Source organism: Lissotriton vulgaris, unplaced genomic scaffold, assembly GCF_964263255.1.
Source record: "Lissotriton vulgaris unplaced genomic scaffold, aLisVul1.2 SCAFFOLD_1309, whole genome shotgun sequence".
NCBI lineage: Eukaryota > Metazoa > Chordata > Amphibia > Caudata > Salamandridae > Lissotriton > Lissotriton vulgaris.
This window is the reverse complement of record NW_028244753.1, coordinates 214,478-228,283: the sequence shown is the minus strand read 5'-3', so window position 1 is coordinate 228,283 and position 13,806 is coordinate 214,478. Positions and strand designations below refer to the sequence as shown.

General features: G+C 45.8%; 1 protein-coding gene across 1 annotated transcript in view; it reads left to right on the top strand.

Annotated features, from left to right (window-relative positions):
- Positions 1-8,492: 8,492 nt before the first annotated feature.
- LOC147666758 (myosin-1B-like) overlaps positions 8,493-13,806 on the top strand; it is a 44,222-nt gene continuing 38,908 nt past the window's right edge. The window contains exon 1 of the mRNA XM_086948898.1: positions 8,493-8,529. The gene's annotated coding sequence lies outside the window, so the exon portion shown is untranslated. The remainder of the gene's footprint in view (positions 8,530-13,806) is intronic.

Sequence of the window (13,806 nt, the reverse complement as noted above, 5' to 3'; positions counted from 1 at the left end):
GAGATTGATTGCCGGACCTGAAGACCAGAAGGCCTGGTGTGCGATACATAGTGATTTGAAGTTGACTCTTTCCCTAACGGGAAGCCAGTGCAGTCTCCTTAGGCCGGACTTTACTGAGGATCTGCGGGGGATTTGTAAAAGAGTCCGTGCTGCGCAATTCTGTATCAACTGCAGTTTGCGCAGAGTAAAATCAGGAGCTCCGAGATATAAAGCATTCCCAAAATCCAGCCGTGATTGGATCAGGCCCAAGACCACGGTCTTTCTTGCTTCGAAGGGGAGTAGAGGAAGGATCTTCCTAATGACTCTCAGGATGCCGAAACAGATGGCAGATAGTTTTATTGCCTGCTGGTCGAATGACAGGGACCTATCCAACCAGACACCAAGGCTCTTAATGGTATCTTTAGGAGCGGGGGCAGGACCTAAGCTGGATGGCCAGAGAGTGTCAATAGAGGATGGTGCAGTGCGACCAGGGAGCATGAGCTCAGTCTTGTCTCCGTTGAAATTGAGACAAGACTTGGTTATCCAGCTCTTAACCCTCTCCAGGCAACCAGCAAGATCCACACACGCTGAAGATCCCCCTACCTGTGCCAGAGAGACCACCAGCTGAGTATCGTCCGCGTAGGTAACGATCTTAATACCATACGGACGGACGATCTCAGCCAGTGGCCTCATGTAGACGTTAAATAACGTCGGGCTCAACGATGATCCCTGCGGGACTCCGCATCCCAGAGGCTTACTGGAGGAGGTGACATTGCCCTCATACACCTGGAAAGATCTATCACTCAGGTAGGAACTGAACCACTCCAGAGCCCTGTCAGATATTCCGGTGTCCAGGAGACGCTGCAAAAGGATACCGTGGTTAACGGTATCGAATGCCGCGCTCAGATCGAGGAGGATGACTGCCACCGATCCTCCCCGATGCAAGATCCTCCTGGACTCCTCTGTGACAGCCAATAGTGCAGTCTCGGTCCCATGCTTGGGGCGAAAACCAGTCTGGGAGGGATCGAGTAGCTGGTTTTGCTCGAGAAAAGTTGTTAATAGGCTGTTTATATATTTCTCCAGGATTTTAGCTGCCCAAGGGAGCAAGGAGATCGGGCGAAAGTTGTTGAGATTCTTGGTATCCAGATTGGGTTTTTTAACAAGGGCCCTCACCATGGCCTGTTTCCAAGCCACTGGGACTGTGCTGGTGGAGATCGAAGTGTTGAGTACTGCAAGCAGTATAGGGAGGATGGTCTGTATAGCAGAGACTAGAATATGTGGAGGTGCTGGGTCTCTAGGGGAACCTGACTTTACCTGATGCATGAGGGAAGTGAGGTGGTCCACATTTAACATGGGAAACTCCGCCAACACTGGAGGGCAGTTGAGTGTGTCTTCTTGTGGGGGACATAAAGGTGCTTCAGTCGAAGGGGTCTGCTCTGAGGATGGGAAAGAGGAGTAGATGAGATTGATTTTCTGGAAGAAAAAATTGGCCAGATCTTCACAACGGAGCCGAGGATTTTCATCGATGAGTGGAGGTGTGGGGAGGTTGATAAGACTTTTTACTATTTTGTAAATCTCCTTGGAGCTGGCCTCTGCGATTTGGTGTGAATAATATAGGGATTGCGCACTTTTTATGTCTTTTTTATAAGCTCTAATAGCCTCTCTATAAATAGTTTTGTCTGCTCCAGCATATCCTAGTCGCCATTTGCGTTCTAGTCTCTTACAATAGCACTTTTTCTCCCGTAGTTCGTTTGAGTACCAGGGAGCTGAGATCCTGGATCTTTTAAAAACAGTTTTCTTCATAGGGAGCGTGGCATTTAAAGAGTTGTTTATCCATTCATTAAATATTTCATTGGCCTGTGATGGAGTCTGACCAACTGAGAGAATTGATTTTTGTAACTCCTGAGTCCACTGGGCCAGCGGGATTTTGGACCAATTACGTGTTTCTTGAGCTATAGGTGCGAGGGGCGAAGACTTGTCGGTTATCCATAGCAACGGGACTAATGCATGGTCTGTCCAAGGAAGTACTATAGGGGAGCATGGCTTCAAATTGGGACAGTTGCTAAATACCGGATCCAGCAAGTGGCCTTTGGTGTGCGTGGGCGATAAAACCAGCTGGAGCAGCTGCAAAGCGGAGAAATCCCTGATTAGTTTATTGGCGATAGAATCAATAGGTTCATCAAAATGTATATTGAGATCGCCCAATAACGTGAAGTTGGAGGGTGAAAAAGCCAAATCAGCAACTAGCGGGGGCAAAGATTCGTGGAACTGTTTGGTTGGGCCCGGAGGGCGATATATAAGTGCTCCAGAGAAACTTATGTTGGGGGAAAATTCCAGGGAGAAAGACAGGCTTTCACAGTCCGGAAAGGGGTTGGGGGTGCAGCGACAGGTGAAACAGTCTCTGAAGATAATTGCTAAGCTACCCCCTCTTTCACTTACACGGTCCTGTCTCACCATTTGGTAACCCTGCCCCAGGGTTTGAACCAACTCAGGGTCAGAATGTGGAGTTAGCCATGTCTCGGTGAGAAAGAGAACATCAGCATCAGCATCAGCTGATTGTTTCCTTCCTCGCTGCCTCTGCACACCTCTTCGACAGCTACGCCTTCTTCACGAGTGCTAGTACTTCTTTGAGAGGAGCGTCGCCATATACCCATAATTTCTCTTGGATGGCCGTGTTGGATGTATGCATTATGATCTGGTCCCTTATCAGTTTGTCATGCAGCGTTCCAAATTTGCAGGTCACTGTCAGTTTTTGCAGGTCCGCAACATATTCGTCAATCGATTCTCCTCCACCCTGCTTCCTCTGAAAGAAATTGCATCTGTCTATGGCTACACATACCACGGGTCGGTAGTGCGCGTCCAAGTCTTCGATCGCGTGTTGGAACTCATCTGTGTCTGTCGGAAGCCTGGTCTTTTTCACTAGATTGTCATATACCCTGATTCCCTCCGGGCCTAGGTTGTGCAGGAGTATCTTCTTCCTCCGGGAGCTCGAGTACGCCCCTTCGCTCTCTTCCTCTAAGGCCGATAGGTAATTCAGAAAATACCTCTTCCAATCTTCCCATGGCATTGTTGGTTCCACTCTCTTGGGTAAGAATGGGACCAGGTTGGTGAGGGAGGATGATTGCGCACTCATTCTCCCTGCGATACGTTGGCCTGGGTTCTGCTGTGCGACGGCGCTTGGGGGGCTTCCTGGTGCTTGTCTCTCTTCCTGTCTGTCTTCTTGCGCGGGAACTGAGCTTCCTTCCTCACTACTGGAAGTACCTGGGGAGTCCAGGGCTGCGTTCTGAAGCCTGTTTCTGGACTTGGTAATTTCTCTTCCTCCGTTGCCTTGGTTCGTGGCGGGGCCTTCCGGGGATACCTCGCACTCCTCAATCAATCAATCAATCATGGCATTTGTATAGCGCGCTACTCACCCGTAAGGGTCTCAAGGCGCTTGGGGGAAGGGGTCCGTTACTGCTCGAAAAGCCAGGTCTTGAGTTGCTTCCTGAAGGAGAGATGGTTCTGGGTGAGCCGAAGGTGGGTGGGGAGGGAGTTCCATGTCTTGGCTGCCAGGTAGGAGAAGGATCGTCCCCCGGCGGTGGCTCTGCGAATGCGTGGAACGGCGGCGAGGGCGAGGCTGGTCGACCGTAGCTGGAGTGTGGGCGTGTAGAAGGTCAGCCGGTTGTTGAGGTATTTGGGGCCCAAGTCGTGGAGAGCCTTGTGTGCGTGGGTGAGGAGTCTGAACGTGATCCTCTTGCTGACCGGGAGCCAGTGCAGGTCTCTCAGGTGGCCGGAGATGTGGCTGCGTCGGGGGATGTCCAGGATGAGTCGAGCGGAGGCGTTCTGGATGCGTTGGAGTCTTTCCTGAAGTTTGGCTGTGGTTCCAGCGTAGAGGGTGTTTCCGTAGTCCAGTCGGCTGGTGACGAGAGCCTGGATGAAAGTCTTTCTGGTTTTGGTGGGGATCCATAGAAGATCTTGCGGAGCATGCGCAGGGTGTTGAAGCACGATGATGAGACGGCGTTGACTTGTCTGGTCATCGAGAGGGAGGAGTCCAGGATGAAGCCCAGGTTTCGTGCGTGGTCCGTTGGCTTGGGAGTGGTGCCCAGGGCAGGGGGCCACCAGGAGTCGTCCCAGGCGGAGGGCGATGATCCTAGGATGAGGACTTCTGTCTTGTCTGAGTTCAGTTTCAGGCGGCTGTTCTTCATCCACCCGGCGACGTCTTTCATCCCTTCGTGTAGGCTAGTTCTGGTGGTGGCTGGGTCGTTGGTGAGGGAGAGGATCAGCTGGGTGTCGTCGGGGTAGGATATGATGTTGAGGTTGTGTTGGCGTGCGATGGCTGCGAGGGGGCTCATGTAAACGTTGAAGAGGGTGGGGCTGAGCGATGATCCCTGTGGTACGCCGCAGATGACTTTGGTGGCCTCGGATGTGTACAGGGGGAGGCGGACTCTCTGGGTTCTTCCGGCGAGGAACGAGATGATCCACTCCAGTGCCTTATCTTGGATTCCGGTGTTGCTGAGACGCTGTACTAGGGTGCGGTGGCAGACAGTATCGAACGCTGCGGAGAGGTCCAGGAGGACGAGGGCAGCTGTTTCCCAATTGTCGAGCACTCCTGTGCTCTTGCTCAATACCCCCTTGTTTTTCTCCCCTTTACGCGTGCCGTAGGCGGGTTGCCTTTGTCCTCCTGGTCGCCTCCACCCGTGTCTGCAGGGTCGGACTGGCCATAGCGGGCACCGGGCAATTCCCCGGTGCGCCGCACGGATGGGGGGCGTTTTTTGTTACAGGGCCGTTTTTTGCAGCATAGCTGCAAAATCGGCCCTGCACCAAAATCGGCCGAAAACCGGCCTGGCAAAGAGCTTGGCTGCACCTCCAACCCCCCTCCCCCAAGTGGGGGGGGGGGTGGGGCAGCCGAGCACTTTGCCAGGGCCGGTTGTGGTTCCCAGTCCGGCCCTGCGTGTCTGCGGTGGTCTCCCTTCACTATGTTGCTCTCTCTTGCGTGGTGCATCTCCTTTCTGATGCTCAGCGTGAGGAGGGGGCTCTGTTTCCTTGGGGTACACACTCCCTCTGCCGCGCTCGGACTGGTGCGGGTAATAGGTAGTCCAGCGTGTAACTCAGCGCTGCTACCTGATCCCACGCCTCGTCGCCATTGTGAGGATACAGTTATACCATGAAGTGATGTTATTATCCTCCAAGAATGACTCTGAGCCAGTGTTCTAGATTCGTTTCTGTTTATTACTCCGAGCGCCGGGGAGAGCGTCCGACGGGTTTGAAAGTCGCGGCAATACCAAAATGGCCGCACTTCCGTTTCCGCCCGCGGCGCCCGCCCCGCGATAAACTAGAGCGTCACCACACCACGTATGTCTTCTGTACTGTGGAGTAGGATCAAACGTGATTTTTGACACTTTGAACCATGCTATTCCTCTTCGTACTCTATTATTCTGGTATGCTCGGTTCTGCCCTGTAATGACCTGCATCTCATCCCTCAAATTAATGCTAGCCAGTCATTTGCGCTAACCTTTCCTCTCCTTCCTTTCCACGCCAGTATACGGCCCCTAGACTTATTGTATGCCGATGGTTGTCAGTGGGCATTACCTCCTCGTCAGCCCTCCCCGTCCCAGTCCTAACTACATGAGCATAGCTCCTCCCACCAGAAACTCCCAAGCAACTTGAAACCCATCCCTTCCCTCCAGGCCACACCCATACCCTGAGGCATATAACCCTGTGACCTGCCAATCAACAACCTGTTTGTTTTTTCTGCGGAATCACTTCCGAGCAGTCTTCGTCGAGGGGGGCACTGGAATTGGCCTCCTATCTGGTAAGTGTGGAACGGGATGCTAAGTGCCCGTTTTTAACCCCTATTGTGCCTGTTTTTCTTTTACCTTGATGGCATTTGCTTTGAGTCCCTGCTGTAGCGGGACCGTGGGGTTGGGGGTCCGGACTGCCTGCACGCTGTGTTGCGTTCTACTCCGGTGGTGTGACTTTCTGTGCTTTAATAAAGTCTGTTTTTTGCTACTGAGTGAAGCCGATTATTGCTTTGGTATCTGCTCATGTAGTTAGGACTGGGACGGGGAGGGCTGACGAGGAGGTAATGACCGGTTACTCACCGGTAATATTCATTACTCCGAGTCGTAGCCCTCCCCGTCCCAGTCCAGGTTCCCATCCCTCCCTCCCGGTTTCGGCTTCTTGTGCTTGTTGGGTACAGGTTGTTGATTGGCAGGTCACAGGGTTATATGCCTCAGGGTATGGGTGTGGCCTGGAGGGAAGGGATGGGTTTCAAGTTGCTTGGGAGTTTCTGGTGGGAGGAGCTATGCTCATGTAGTTAGGACTGGGACGGGGAGGGCTACGACTCGGAGTAATGAATATTACCGGTGAGTAACCGGTCATTCCCGGGCAATAGTTGATTTTGGGGGAAATTCAGCGCACAATTTTGGCTATAACCATACATATAAGGCTGAAAACTCTGCATTTACAACTGCCACGTAATCATAAACAGAATCCTGAAAGGCATAAATGAGTTTACTACCGGGTATTTCTTCGACACAAAAATGCAGAAGCGGTGGGGGGAGTCTTCCTAAAGAGTTAAAAAATGAAACAAAAAAACGTGGATTTGCACATTAGGCTCCATTTCCTCTATGCCTAAACCTACACTGTGTAGGGTTACGCATTAATGCTTTAGGAACCCGAGAAACATGTCACGTAACAATTCCTGCAGTATTACTGGACTGCTGCGCCTTACAACTTAATGTTTGTGAATTCACAAAAAATAGTACATCTGTACGCTGCTTGGAGTTCTTTACAGCTGCAGATTTACTACTTTCCTCGTGAATTTCCACCTTTAAATTTGTCCATGTAGCGACAGTTCTGTTATCAAACATTAAAAGTAAACAGCACTCATGATTGTGTTACTCTATATTAGGGACTGCATTGCCGACAAGTGAGAACCGTGCACCACCTTGCGGCAGAATTAAAAGTTGCAGCTTAGAAGGTAAAACGTTGGCACCGGACATGGCACATACAGTACACCCCGAGAGTTTCAATGGTGGTTTTTTACGCATGGACAATTGGACAGTTGTACTATAAAATATGTTCAGAGCAAATTAAACACTACATGGCACCACCAGTATTTGGAGTGGATTCAGACTATCTAACACAAAATGAAGCCGTATGCATACACCACCGCCAGCTCTGCATAGCCTTTCGTTCTCCCCTTCCCGAGAATTATCTGCAACCATATATATATATATATATATATATATATTTAGTATATGCTCTGCATAGCCTTTCGTTCTCCCCTTCCCGAGAATTATCTGCAACCCTATATATATATATATATATATATATATATATATATATATATATATATATATATATATATATATATATATATATATATATATATATATATATATATATATATATATATATATATATATATATATATATATATATATATATATATATATATATATATATATATATATATATATATATATATATATGGGCATGTGTATTACATACATAACTAAAACATCAAAAAACTCAATTCAAAGGTTTGTAGTCGTAAAGAATTGCTAAAACTGCGGAGAGCACATCGCCAGATTGGCAGCCCTTTAAAGAAAGGTATAAAGCTGAAGTTTCTGTGGCACAAAGCACGACGCAGAGAGAATAGCTATCTTGTCAAGTTAGTACTGCCATGGGTCACTGAGGTTGGTTAACTGCACCATAAAAACATACCACATGCACGCAGACACATATGACTCAACGAGAAACCTACTCTTAAACTTTCAAAGAAATGAAGTATACTGCACAATAATGAGTGCATTTCAACGATTGAACTGTGCATAGAGAGTAAGAGAGGTTCATTAATACTTATTAAATAACAGCTCTAGATTCAAATGTGTGTGGCTGTGTAATATTTAGGGAAATGTGTGCTCGTCATTTAAAATGAACTGTCACTACGTAAGGAACAGCGAGGCGCTCATGTATGGCAGCTATTTTTAGTATTCTCTGCTGCACACACAGTAGTATTCGGTTTCAGTTACTTATACACTTTCTATAACTTGCTTTGCTTCCCTTAAGAGGAGAGGCACCCATGCTGAATAAGCAGACGTTTGCCTATATAAGCAGGGCTGCCCTATGCTTCGCTGTCAGGTTGTGGTAAGTATACTCTGTTCATTATCTATCTATCTATCTATCTATCTATCTATCTATCTATCTATCTCTTTATCCATCCATTTATCTAAGTACTTACATACTGGATTTCCTTTCAACAAACCTCTCAACAGTTTGGTTTTATTTACACGAATGGTCTATCTATCTATCAATATCAAGAATCTTCACCTTTCGGTTTTCTTGCGTGCATAAATAAACATCTATCTTTTTATATATATATATATATCTTTATAGCTATATATATATATATATATATATATATAGATAGATAGATAGATAGATATATATATATATAGATACATAGATAATAATTTGGAAGCAAGGAACCAAGTTTAAGCAACTCTCAAATTGTGCTTCTCTCTACAGGGCCAGAAGACAGCTGTATTTCCCTGAGTGTCTAAGGTAAGGACTGAGTTTCTTTCTTCCTCAAACGAGAAACAATAAGCAACAAGTCCACTCTCCCCCTCTAGCCTCCTTAAAAGGATTTGGCAATTACCACTGGTCATTTTTCTTTCAATAAGTTTCAAGAATATATTTCGAGTTCCTTTTCTATAAAACAACGTGTAAATCTTTTCCATCTCCCAATGACACAGGATGGGGGGCTCTATAAATCACACAGCAGACTAAGTAGGTGATTCTTAGGGTAACTCAGCCCCTGCTGATGGTAGTACCAGGTCAAATGATGCTTGCAGGACTGATGAACCAACGCGTCTCTACCAGCAAAATCATGCCCGGTATGTGACACAAGGTGTGATCTCATGCCTCACTGAACAGGATCGCCAGGGGCCAAGTAGAGTACCATGTATCTCCCTTCTGGATGCGACACATTCCGCACAAATTCCCTGTGTAAAATTATAATTTTCGCTGAAGTTATAAATGCCGTTGTGTAACGTCTAAATAAATCAGTTATCCAAACGGGTCCCTAGGTCGCCTTTCTATTACCTTTCTTCACAGCTATGCACTTCCTCTCTGAAAACTCTTAAGCTTTTGCCTACTACAAGTACATATGTTAACCGCAGTCTTTGATCTTGTACATAGGTTTTTCAGTTGTAAAACATAAATTTCACGAGCACGCAGTACTTCTGGCTCAATCTAAGGAGCCTCCCCATCATATGATTTTATAACCAGAGCAAGGTGTCAAGAGAAGACTTCCTAAAAATAAGTGTCATTGCATTTCTAAAGCACCTAAACCAATTGAATTCAAGGACTCGGATCTTTATGAGGTTCTAGGGGGGGGGGGGAGGTGAGACAGTACTGAAGTTCACATTGATAAGAACCATATGTTAGAAGATTAGGACGATGACAGCTCCACTGAAGAGAGAGGCGCAGCGGCGGACTATAACGACTGGTACCGGCCCGCAGCTGGCAACTTTTTAGTGCCCTAATCCACCCTTCGGGATAAGTGGGGTATGTCAACTCTAAGCTTTTCCAGTACCCCACCCCGGGATGACAGTGTCACGTGTCCCTGAAGGGGGGGGGGGGTAAGTTCTCATCAGTTCCTGTCTGTCTCCCACTCTCCAAAACAAAGAAAAGCAGTTTCGCAGATTCCAAGGAGAATCGGGGGCTGACTGCTGGCCACTTTCCAGATCCCACTACAAATCTATAATACAATATTTATTCTAACGAGGACACTCAGCAGCAGAAGCAACTCCCAAAGAGAAATTATGACATTCCGAAATGTCTTTCTTCCAGGACAGACACATATTCTTGAGCTCTTGATGTTAGGCGAGGGATGGCAGTGTCAGTAACCAATGTCTTCATCAAAAGCACATGGGGCAGCAGCTGCTTGACAGACTCTTTTAATGTTCTTAGTGTTTTCTTAGGCTGATCACCCAGCTTCATGGACCAGAGAAGATGCAGGCTAAAGTGACTCCCTTTGTAAGAACACCGAATTACTATCATTGTTCAAACATGTGTAGGGTATAAAGAATACTTTGCATCGGACTGAAAGGTTCTCACTTGGGGTGGGCGTGACTCGCGTAATTCTGTGTAGTGTAATCAAGTGGAACTACCTACAAATTCTGCGGCATTACACAGAATCACGCCTGAAGAGTAATTCTGCATTTAGTGCGATTTTCTTAGCACAAAAATGCTCTCAGGCGCCCAAAATGGAGGCGAGGATGCGTTTTATACTAAGAACAACAGTAAATACAATAAAACATGAATAACAAGGGCAAGCAGCCACTCACTCTCGCTAAATGTGCACTTGGGGTAGAATTTCCCCCCAACTTACTTCCGACCTTTAGCTCTAGTTCTTGGAGCAAAATGCACCCTTATGTGCAAAAGGGACATAAGGGTGCATTATGCCTCAAGAAAATAGTGCTAAATACTCTCGCTAAATGTGCTTTCCTGGTAGGATTCTCCTCGCCCCATATACTCTAAATTACACAAGTGGGCATAACTTCATTATTATCGGGAATTACATGTGAAAGAGTAATGCGGAATTACCCAAATTACTCTGGCATAGTTAAAAATGACTCTCAGGCATATGTCACCCCCAAAAATTATGTTGGAAATGTAGTGGGAAATATTTAATTTGTTATTTGGGAGCCTCTTCCATTTATAGAAATGGTCACACTTTCATAGGATTTGAAGGATACTTTTCTGTTGGGGGTAGATAGGGGAATAAAAATAAATTCCCTACATCCTACTGCAATTTGTAAAATATTTCGTTTGGTGCCTCCTAAAGAACAAGTCCAAGCAACCTGGGCTGCCCAGCAGTGAACTAACTAAGCCAAGTGCGTAACTGCAACATGCATGACTGCAAGTGCTTTGAAAAGACTGATGTAGCAGTGACTTAGGATGCTGCCCACCAACCTCCAGGCTACGATGGTTGACTTACAAGATATCATCGACTGTTGAAAACGCCACAGAAGGCCCAAGGCTGAGTGAATCTGAGCAGCCGAGGGTAACATGCAGCAAAAGGAGCTCAAATACTATTGTTGTGTAACTACTGGAAGAACAAGAAGAAGGCCTCCAAGGAGGGAAACATTGCCAAGAAAGAGGTGGAGTTGGAGAGGGCCTGCTAGCGTGAGACTATGCACCTCATTCACTGCAATGGTGTAGTCCATTAAACTGAAGAATTGAATCACTAGGCCCTTTTATTTAACACTTCTGGCTGCATGCTTTCCGTGCAGGACAGACGATCAGTATACACTTGAAGATGAGCAGTCGTGCTCAATGGAGGTAAACATTCCAAAGAATTGAATTAAGGATCAAATAGAAATACAGTCCACCACACACAGGGCACAGAGTGGAAACTTGGCCAAAGATAAAGAAAATTCAGCGTATGAATACATTAGCAATCTCGTTGTGGCATCAAGAGTTTTAAACCTATCAATGCCAGAAAGATGGGAAAGTGGGTAATAGCTAAAAGAGTGGAAGGGAGAATAAAGTGCACATTTATATGCAATAAGTTAAAGGAAATAAGGAAGTTTCAAACAACAAAGTAAAGCAGAAATGGGCGGCACGATTTTAAGGGTACAGGCGTGATCACCCTCTGCATTAATCCCCATATTAAGACTGTTCTAAATGTGACAGTTCATCCAACAGAGGGGAAAGGTGTCAATTCTCCATGACTATATCACAATGATGAATTTAGAGATTCTACTGTTGTGTATAGTGCAAACTACAACTTTAGGATAGCAGAGCGTTTCTCTTAGCAGCATGTGGTCAGATATAATACAGCAAGTGTAAACAATAAATAGGATGCAGAGGTTTAAGATTTGAAACATGCATTTCCAAGGTGTATATGGCTCATATATAGGGAGTTGGAGGACATTATGGCAGTTGATTGTTGGATGATTAGGAGCACCAAAAGTAAAAACTTTATAATTACTCGTAGTCCCGAGAGTTAACTACTATATAGTAACTGTGGAAAATGCTGTAACATTCAGTGCATGAGTTTGGAGGACTGGTCGTGTCATAGTCATTTTTTTTAGTTCCAGCCATGCTGCAGCGCAGCCGCAGATCTACACTACAAGACAAAGCCAATGCCTCATGTAGGCGAGAGTTATTGGCTTTGTCAATACTTGTTATCGTTGGTGTTTTCACGAGTACCATCATAAATAAGGTGGGATTTTACATGTGCGTATGAAAGACGCGCGCCTTTGCGCCACGCCGCACCCACTTCACACAGGAGTCCTTTTATATCCCAGTTGTATTTCTGACTTTGTGAATCAGGTGCCATGCATGCAGTTGGGCTTCCAGTGGCAGGGGCGACCAAATCACTTGGTAAAATCCAACTCTTTCACAGAGGTAGGACCCGAAAGGGCCATGATATACAATACGTCGTGGCCCTAATGCTGCATTAGTGTGGTGCCTGCTGCACTGATACCAATGCCCACTCAACGTTGGCTTCCCAAGGCATCGCCCTTCCCTTTCCCGGTCCCCTGCACTTCACCTGCACACAGTGCACTCAAGTAACAAATGAAGATACCGTAAAGAGATAATTAAATACCGACACCGCTTGGGTTGAAGATTAAAGCTCGCAGGAGTTGGAAAAGGAGACAGTTTGAAGCCCAGGACTCACCTGTAAACATTCAGCAGGGATAACAGACCTACAGGGCCATTATATTCCGTCCCTGGCAAATAACTCAATACACAATTGTCTTGCTTAGCTCAAATTAACAGTGGCAGGACATGTATACCCAGTGCTTTGGCTCTAACAAAAAGGTGGAAATATAGAAAAGAAATATTGCAAATCCTGAATAGTGAAGCAGATGGGAGCACCCTACAGACGTCTTCTGAAAAAATCGTAATATCTAGAGTGCTGCCCAGAAGTACAGTACATTGAGCTGACCAGTTGAGCAAAAGGTATACAGGTAAACATTTTCAGATGTCTTCTAAGTAACGAGCTGACTTTCTAAGAACTGCGCCACATGATCTCACCTTACAAGAAATATGTTTTATTTAAATAACCACTGTGCACAGACTTAGGCCACAAAGACCACTTAGAATAAAGCCTCTGATAAAACCTACATGTTACATATCTAACCAATTATGACTAAAACCAGAAGCCTATGACTGGTGGATGACAAAGAAAACATGCTTTATGCATAGTAACATAATTGTGTTAGCCTGTCCTTTTCTTCCAGTGGCCAAACAAATGGCGCACTCTTGACAATCGTGGGTCCTAATTGCCAACTTAGGAACTTGGTACCAGGGCAAACAGGTACAGAACTTCAGATGTCTAGCTCTCCCTCCTTAACATTTCTCTTCCATATGGCTTTTTTCATATGCTATATATATATATATATATATATATATATATATATATATATATATATATACCTTCACTACTCCCAGTATTAACGTAGAAGTACGCAGCCTTGTGCGTTTTTTCAAACCTTTATTCAGCCATCAAAATTCATACGCGTTTCGAGTGCTTGCGCACTCTTGTTCATAATTTGTTTGATGGGGCACGGCCATTTTAAAAATCATATCACACGTGATGCAATTAAAACTACAAACGTAGTGCATTCAAAGACAGATTTGTAGTTTTTACAAAACTTTCACCATGACTGTTTGTTTAGCGTGATAGCATATAACTGCATTGTTCCGCAGTGAATCAATATTACATTACGGACCTCTCTTTCAAAAACACAGTATATTTAGGCAATATTGCTGATGTCTCTTGTAAACAAGTAATTTACAATCAATCCATGAATTTTCTAATAC